The following is a 6,772-nucleotide window of genomic DNA, read 5'->3' as shown; positions in this document are numbered from 1 at the left end:
AGCCGATCAGACACAGATCATTCTAACTGGCTGCTTACCTGGCAAAAGAGCTGAAACTGTAAGTGGTGAAATCCTTGTTGCTTCCAGTTTCCAGGGTCACAGAGAGGAGGAACGACGGCAGTTCCTCTCTCTCTTTGTCTAGTGCCATTATTGCCACCAGTTGTAGCAGTCCCAGGCTCTATGATTGGACAAGAGAGCCCATGTGGTGGTGGTGGGAGGGGGGGAAGACAACATTCCACCACCCACAGAAGTGATCAAGTGGCTGCACTGCAATCACTTCTGTTTAACAGGGAATCGCCTCCTGAAAATTTTAATACCGAGATGATGCCTGCGGTTGCAGGCAACATCCCACTACAACCACTTCCACTTGAGGACATCATATGACGTTCTACAGGTGGGAAAACTTCTTCCTAATTTTGAATAGAGTAGGAGAGGGTTATAACCCCTGCAGGGGTGGACTGACCATTTGGAAACTTGGGCACTGCCCGAGGGCCCGGGGTCAGTAGGGGGCCCCATGAGATGCCCCTGGTACCTTTTTCATAGGCTTTTTTGAGTTTGGGCAAGGACACAGGGGCCCCATGATCCCCTATTGCCCGGGGGCCCCATGAGTTGTCAGTCTGCCCCTGAACCCCTGTCATTTTTTTTCAACTGTGTCCCATTGGGGAGATTTCCCTTCACTTCCTGTCCCATGGCCAAAACACAAAGTGAGAGGAAATTCCTGCAAAGTGATGGAATCACTGGTTGTCACCGGGGTTGGTTCCCCTCTATACCTTTTACTTTCACTTTAAAAATGGTAAACAGGACAAAAACATTGCACGGAGCAGGTAAGTACAGCATGTTTGTTATTTCAAAGAAATAAAATCATAACCTTTACTATCACTTTAGCTAGTTACAGACTTTGGGCATGGGTAGCATCATAAGGTCATCATTAAACACAGGACATGCTTAGCACATACAATCTCTCTGCCCCGCTATTGGGACCCCCCCAGTATACCGTAATTGCTGGCTGTGATGATTGAGAGCTGGCAATACTGTATATTCAGAAAAGTCAGCAGCTTTAGCTGTCAAAAAAGCAGTGTGAATCAGTGTTTACAGTATAAACAACACTGCTCCAGACCAAAGATACAATGTAATATACAGTATTTGTTTCTTTTGTATCATTCTGTTCATCCATCTGCAGATCAAAAGGATGAACTTCGTTTTGCAGCTGATGTCAGTTAAAGCGACCTGACAAGTAAGAAAAAAACGTTTGTTACTCTGTTTAACCCCTTGTCAAGCCTTAATTTACTCCTTAGTTCTCTTCTCTTTTCAACTTTTATTTTCCTGCTGTTTTTTTTTGTTTGTATCTATTTTATTAACTAATAATATTTAACATTTTTGTTTGCTAATTTTTTTTATACATATCCTATTTTTAAAAAAGTGCAAAATTGAAAGAAAAAACACTTTATTTCATTTATAAATACCTTTGCAATGCTTTGTACCAAATTCACAATTTTAGAACAAATTACACAATAAAATATGCACGTTTTATCTGCAGTAACATTTTATTTTTAAACTGCCACTGCTCACAAAAAAAGAAAAGTGCATTTTGTTTAGTTTTGTCATGTTTTACTGTTTAAGGATTGTGAAAAAAATAATTGTTGCAAGACAATATCATGAAAAGAAAATCTTGTTTGTCCTTAAAAACAATACACAGATTACCTTGTTACCTAAAGTAATGACAAAGTTATTGCCATACAAAACAGGTCCATAGCAGAAATGTAAAAATTGTTCTGGTCTATAGGGGGTGAACAGGTGTGAGAGGTGAAGTGGTAAAAGCAGAACTAAACCTTCCCATCGTTTTCAGCCAAGGAAGCTGCCATCTTATCCTTTGCTTGATCTTCAACTGTCATGGTGCTGCACATGTGATCAGTTATGACACCACCCATTTGATGGTTTGACAGTTTGCTTGAGAACACAAGCAAATGTGACAGTTAGCATCTCCAGCATGCCAGGAATGTAACTGTTTCTTGAAACTGTTAAACTGGTGGTTTTAGTAACGCTTTGATGCCCGTTCACAGTTTGAACCGCATCCAATCTGCATGTGAAATACCATTGCTTCCTATGGTGCCTGATCACTTACAGTATGTCTGGTGCATGGCCAGTGCTGATTCAGTGCAGTTTTAAAAAGAATAATGTCCGAATTCTGAGCAGTGGCTTCAGGTTCAGGTGCGGATTACAGGCTATTGCCTTCTATGGAAGCCATTCCTAAACAGCATATGTGTGAACAGGATAAGATCCTGAGCTAATCCTGTCCTGAACCTGATGTAAACCTGACAAGAACCTGTGAACAACTACTGTATCAGTTAGCTGTGAAACCTGAGCTTCAATCCACACCATACAAGTGTGAACCAGCTCTTATAGAGGTACTGTAGTCAGAAAATGAATCTGCTAAATCAGGGCTTAAAATTTTAAGCCCTGAGCTACTAGCCAGGCCTTAAGAGTTACTGGCCACCAACAAACACACACAAACAGAGATACCTGTACACACACACAAACATGTACATACACACAGAAACATGTACACAAATGCACAGAGACTAGGGGTGGACTGACAACTCATGGGGCCCCCAGGCAATAGGGGATCATGGGGCCCCTGTGTCTTTGCCCAAACTCAAAAAAGCCTATGAAAAAGGTACCAGGGGCATCTCATGGAGCCGCCTACTGACCCTGGGCCCTCGGGCAGTGCCCGAGTTTCCAAATGGTCAGTCCGCCCCTGACAGAGACACGTACACACACACACATACAGACACATGTATACACACACAGTCACGTACAGACACATATACACACAGATACATGTACATACACAGAAATACACACGCACAGACACACAGATACATGTACATACACAGAAATACACACGCACAGACACAGGTACATACACACACAGACACACGTCCGTACATACACACACATGTACATACACACACAGACACACATACATGTACACACAGGCCGACGCATGTACATACACACAGACACACACAAACACACACGTGTACACGCACGCTGTTAAGTGCTCTCTCCTCTCCCCTGAAGCCACCACTGGCTGACATAGAGGATCATGTGACCAGAGTGAGCTGAAATTAGGTAGGCGCACACACAGCCCTATAAAAAGTTGAAGTACTTTGTTGTTCACTCACAGAGCTGGGTGCTGCACTCTAGGGGGAGGCAGAGAGCACAGCACATACTCCTTCATTTTCACTGCGCTCAGAGCAGTCTGACGACTCCCAGTGCTAATGACAGATCTGGCTTGAGCCTGCTCAGCAAGACAACCCTGGGGGACACACTCGCCCCCCCAAAAAAAATTCCACTCGCCATTGGCGAGCAGGTGAGTGGAAATTTCAAGGCCTGTGCTAGATCACTTCAGGCTGGCCCCTTTTGCAGATATAGCTATTTAAAAATTAAAAATAAGTATACTATCTCACCGTGCTCTGCACATGCTCAGTTGCTCTCCGTTTTTAGGCACTGTGTTGAATTTGAAGAGGCCAATCTGATGACATCCTAAAGATTAAAGCTGTCTACTAAACTTATTGATTTACCAGTTTCAAAAACAGTTACATTCCCAGCATGCCAGGAATACTGTCACATTTACTTGTGTTCTCAACCAAACTGTCAAACCATCAATTGATTGGTGTTATAACTGATCACATGTGCAGAACCATGGCAGTTGCCGACCAAACAGATGGAAGCTTCTTTGGCTGAAAAGGATAGGAAGATTTTGGTCTTCTTTAACTGCTGCTCAGGCCTCTGGGCTTCAACAAAATGGTAGCCTCCAGCAATAAGAAACATTACTTACTGCACACACTAATTTTGGTAGCATAGTTATTAATGTGGAATGTATGTTCCATGTTAAAGAATGATATTTTGTATCAAGTTGTTATGAGTAAAGTTCCGCTTTAAAGTCTCTTTTCTGTACTTCTTCATTTTGCTATTGAGGCTGCATTCCAATAATGGGTATTCTGAACCCCCTACCCCTCTCTCCCTGGAGTTTGAATGAGAGCTGATAAACTTCCTTTTTGTTTGTACCTTAATATGACTGGCACCCATCTGTTCACATCCCAGTATTGCCTAAGTAATCTACACCCTGTCCTGAAATGTTTGCCCAGCCTGTCTCTGGGGGTATCTCCATGACTCTGGGGGTCACGGGGGGTGCGACACACATATAAATGCATATAGTGATTTTAGATGGTACAATTCACACTGTGCATTTACCTGTGTTTAGGTGCATTCAGTTTAGCTGCATTTAGTGCCTGTTTACACTGGAATGCGGCATGGGAAACCCATATTCTGTGTGCGCCATGTTCAATGCACTGGCAGTGCAATCTTCTGTGGGTGTCAGTAGATTTCTAACGACACCCTAAACACAGATCACAAAAGCAGTGCGTTTGCCAGCACCGGGTTTCATAGTACCTCAGTACCATGTGGTCTGGTTGCAGTGCGTTTCTAAAAGTAGTACATGCACTACTTTTGGTGTGATCCACTGCAATATTACCCCATTCGAATGAATGGGCTGAAACTGAATTGTCCAACAACGTGGAGCGCATTCCTATGCGATTCTGGTGGGAGCTGGCACTCAGAGAAAAGAGAATTCTGTCCATCCAGGCACAGATTGGATTCTCCGAAGGCTTGCGAATGCACGTAGGCGTGTACATGTAAATTCAAGAGAACTTGATCTGGGAAACATTTGAACTTGATTTAGGAGACATTAGACGTCACACACGCTGAGCTTTTAGCCTCTATGCCTCCAGTTTTTCATGCATTCGGAAAGCACAGGTACAGCGTCCAGCCCTGCTGCCAGCAGCCTATAAAAGTCTATGGCCTCATGCACAAAGGGCGTACAATACTATACACCCATGTTTCTCAAGTAATGCTTCATGACCCACTTTTGGGGCAGACTGGGCCTCTCTAGTGCCCCAATAAAATGTCTGGTGCCCTGACAACATAGCTTAATAAAAACAGCTGGCCACACTAATATAGGTGTTAAGACGGCTGGGACCGCAACTACAGCTGGCCTTAACCTCTTGGCACCGGCACCTCCCAGCCCTTTAAGAGTTTCAGAAGCCGGAAGGCGGGGCGGGGTTTTAGGGCCATGTGACCGCCGTGATTCGCCATCGGAAAAGGTCCCGATTGAAAGGTGAGATCAGGTCCTTTCCGGGAGTATCAGACATATGTGCTGGGATCACGCAGGGCACACGCTCTCAGCACATATGTATTTTATAATGGCACGCAAAAATGCTGCCACTCAGCGTCAAGGCCCAGATGCCCAGAGGCCACATATTTGCGTGCGATCAGCGTCAAGGGGTTAATATTTGAGCGGTCAGTCAGTCCCATTAAGGTGGTGCACAAAGCGGTCCCACGGCCCTCGTGCTCATTGCTCCTTCCTCCGCGGCAGCACTGGGAGGAAGTGACATATAACTACACTTCCTTCCAGCCAGCCATGCAGGAGGGAAGAAAAGCACTACTGGATGTCAAGGAATGACTGCTAGGTACTTTTCCTGGGTTGTGGATGGGTGATGGAGAACACATTTTGAAAGGAGTGAAAGAAAACAGGAAAGTGATGGTGATGGGGGGGACTGAAAGTATGCATGAAAGGGGAGGACTGAAGGGAAGCATGTAAAGGGAAGGCATGAAAAGGGGGTCAAGGTCGGTATTAAAGGAAGGTGTGAAAGGGGGATAAGGAAAAAGTATAAAAGAGGAAAGGAAGGCGGGCATGAAAGGGTGGGCTAAAGCAGGGCATAGAAGGGGGGATTGAAGGAGTGCATGAAACAGGGGGACTGAAAACCCTCACATAAATATTGCACAAACTATATTGTTTATTTAAAAAAAACACTGAAGACATTAATATTCCTTAACTTAGTGTGCCTTTGAGAGAGTGAGAGGTAGAGGAGACATTGCTCAGTGTAATGGGCTATTAGTGGGAGGTAAAGGGGACATTGCTTAAAGTTAGGGGCTATTGGTACTAATTATAATATTTCAAAATTTAATTATTTTTATGACGACTTAATGACCAAGGACAAATTTGGGTCCATAGGTTCCACAGGTTGAGAACCACTGATATACACCCATTCAGGGCCGTGTTTACCTACACGAGGATGCACAGGTTGGGGCAGAGTGACTGTACAGACACAACCACTATGTCCCAATATGACATCCATGTGGGTGTGGATCCATGTCTTCAAACTCACACTGTCTGTGTTTGGCGACAAGCACCCCCATGGATGTCATATTGGGACACAGCGGCTATGTTTGTACAGTTGCTATGTCCCAATTTACAGCAATGGGACTACCTGTATTGGGATGCATGGAACACCCCTGTGAGGGTAAACACGGTGCATGGTATTCTACGCCTGTGTGAACGAGGCCCATGAAAGGTGAAAAATGCATCAACTGGATGCAATATTGATTGGTACTAACTTTTAGGGCCATATATAGTGGCTAAGTGGGTAGCACTTCTGTCTAGCATCAATGGGGTAATTGTTTCAAATCATAGCCATGGCACTATCTGCCTGGAGTTTGCATGTTCTCCCTGTGTCTGCATGGGTACTCCCACACTCCAAAGACATGCTGATAGGTTAATTGGCTCCTGTTTAAATTGGCCTAAATATGTTTATGTATGAATGTGAGTTAGGGACCTTATATTGTAAACTTCTTGAGGGTTAGGGACTGATGTGAATGTACATTATATACAGTTAGGTCCATATATATTTGGACACAGGCACAATTTTAG

This window comes from Staurois parvus, unplaced genomic scaffold (genome assembly GCF_062004578.1).
Source record: "Staurois parvus isolate SC_StPar_1 unplaced genomic scaffold, SC_StPar_1.0 ptg000230l, whole genome shotgun sequence".
NCBI classification, from domain to species: domain Eukaryota; kingdom Metazoa; phylum Chordata; class Amphibia; order Anura; family Ranidae; genus Staurois; species Staurois parvus.
Note: the sequence above shows the minus strand (reverse complement) of the source record.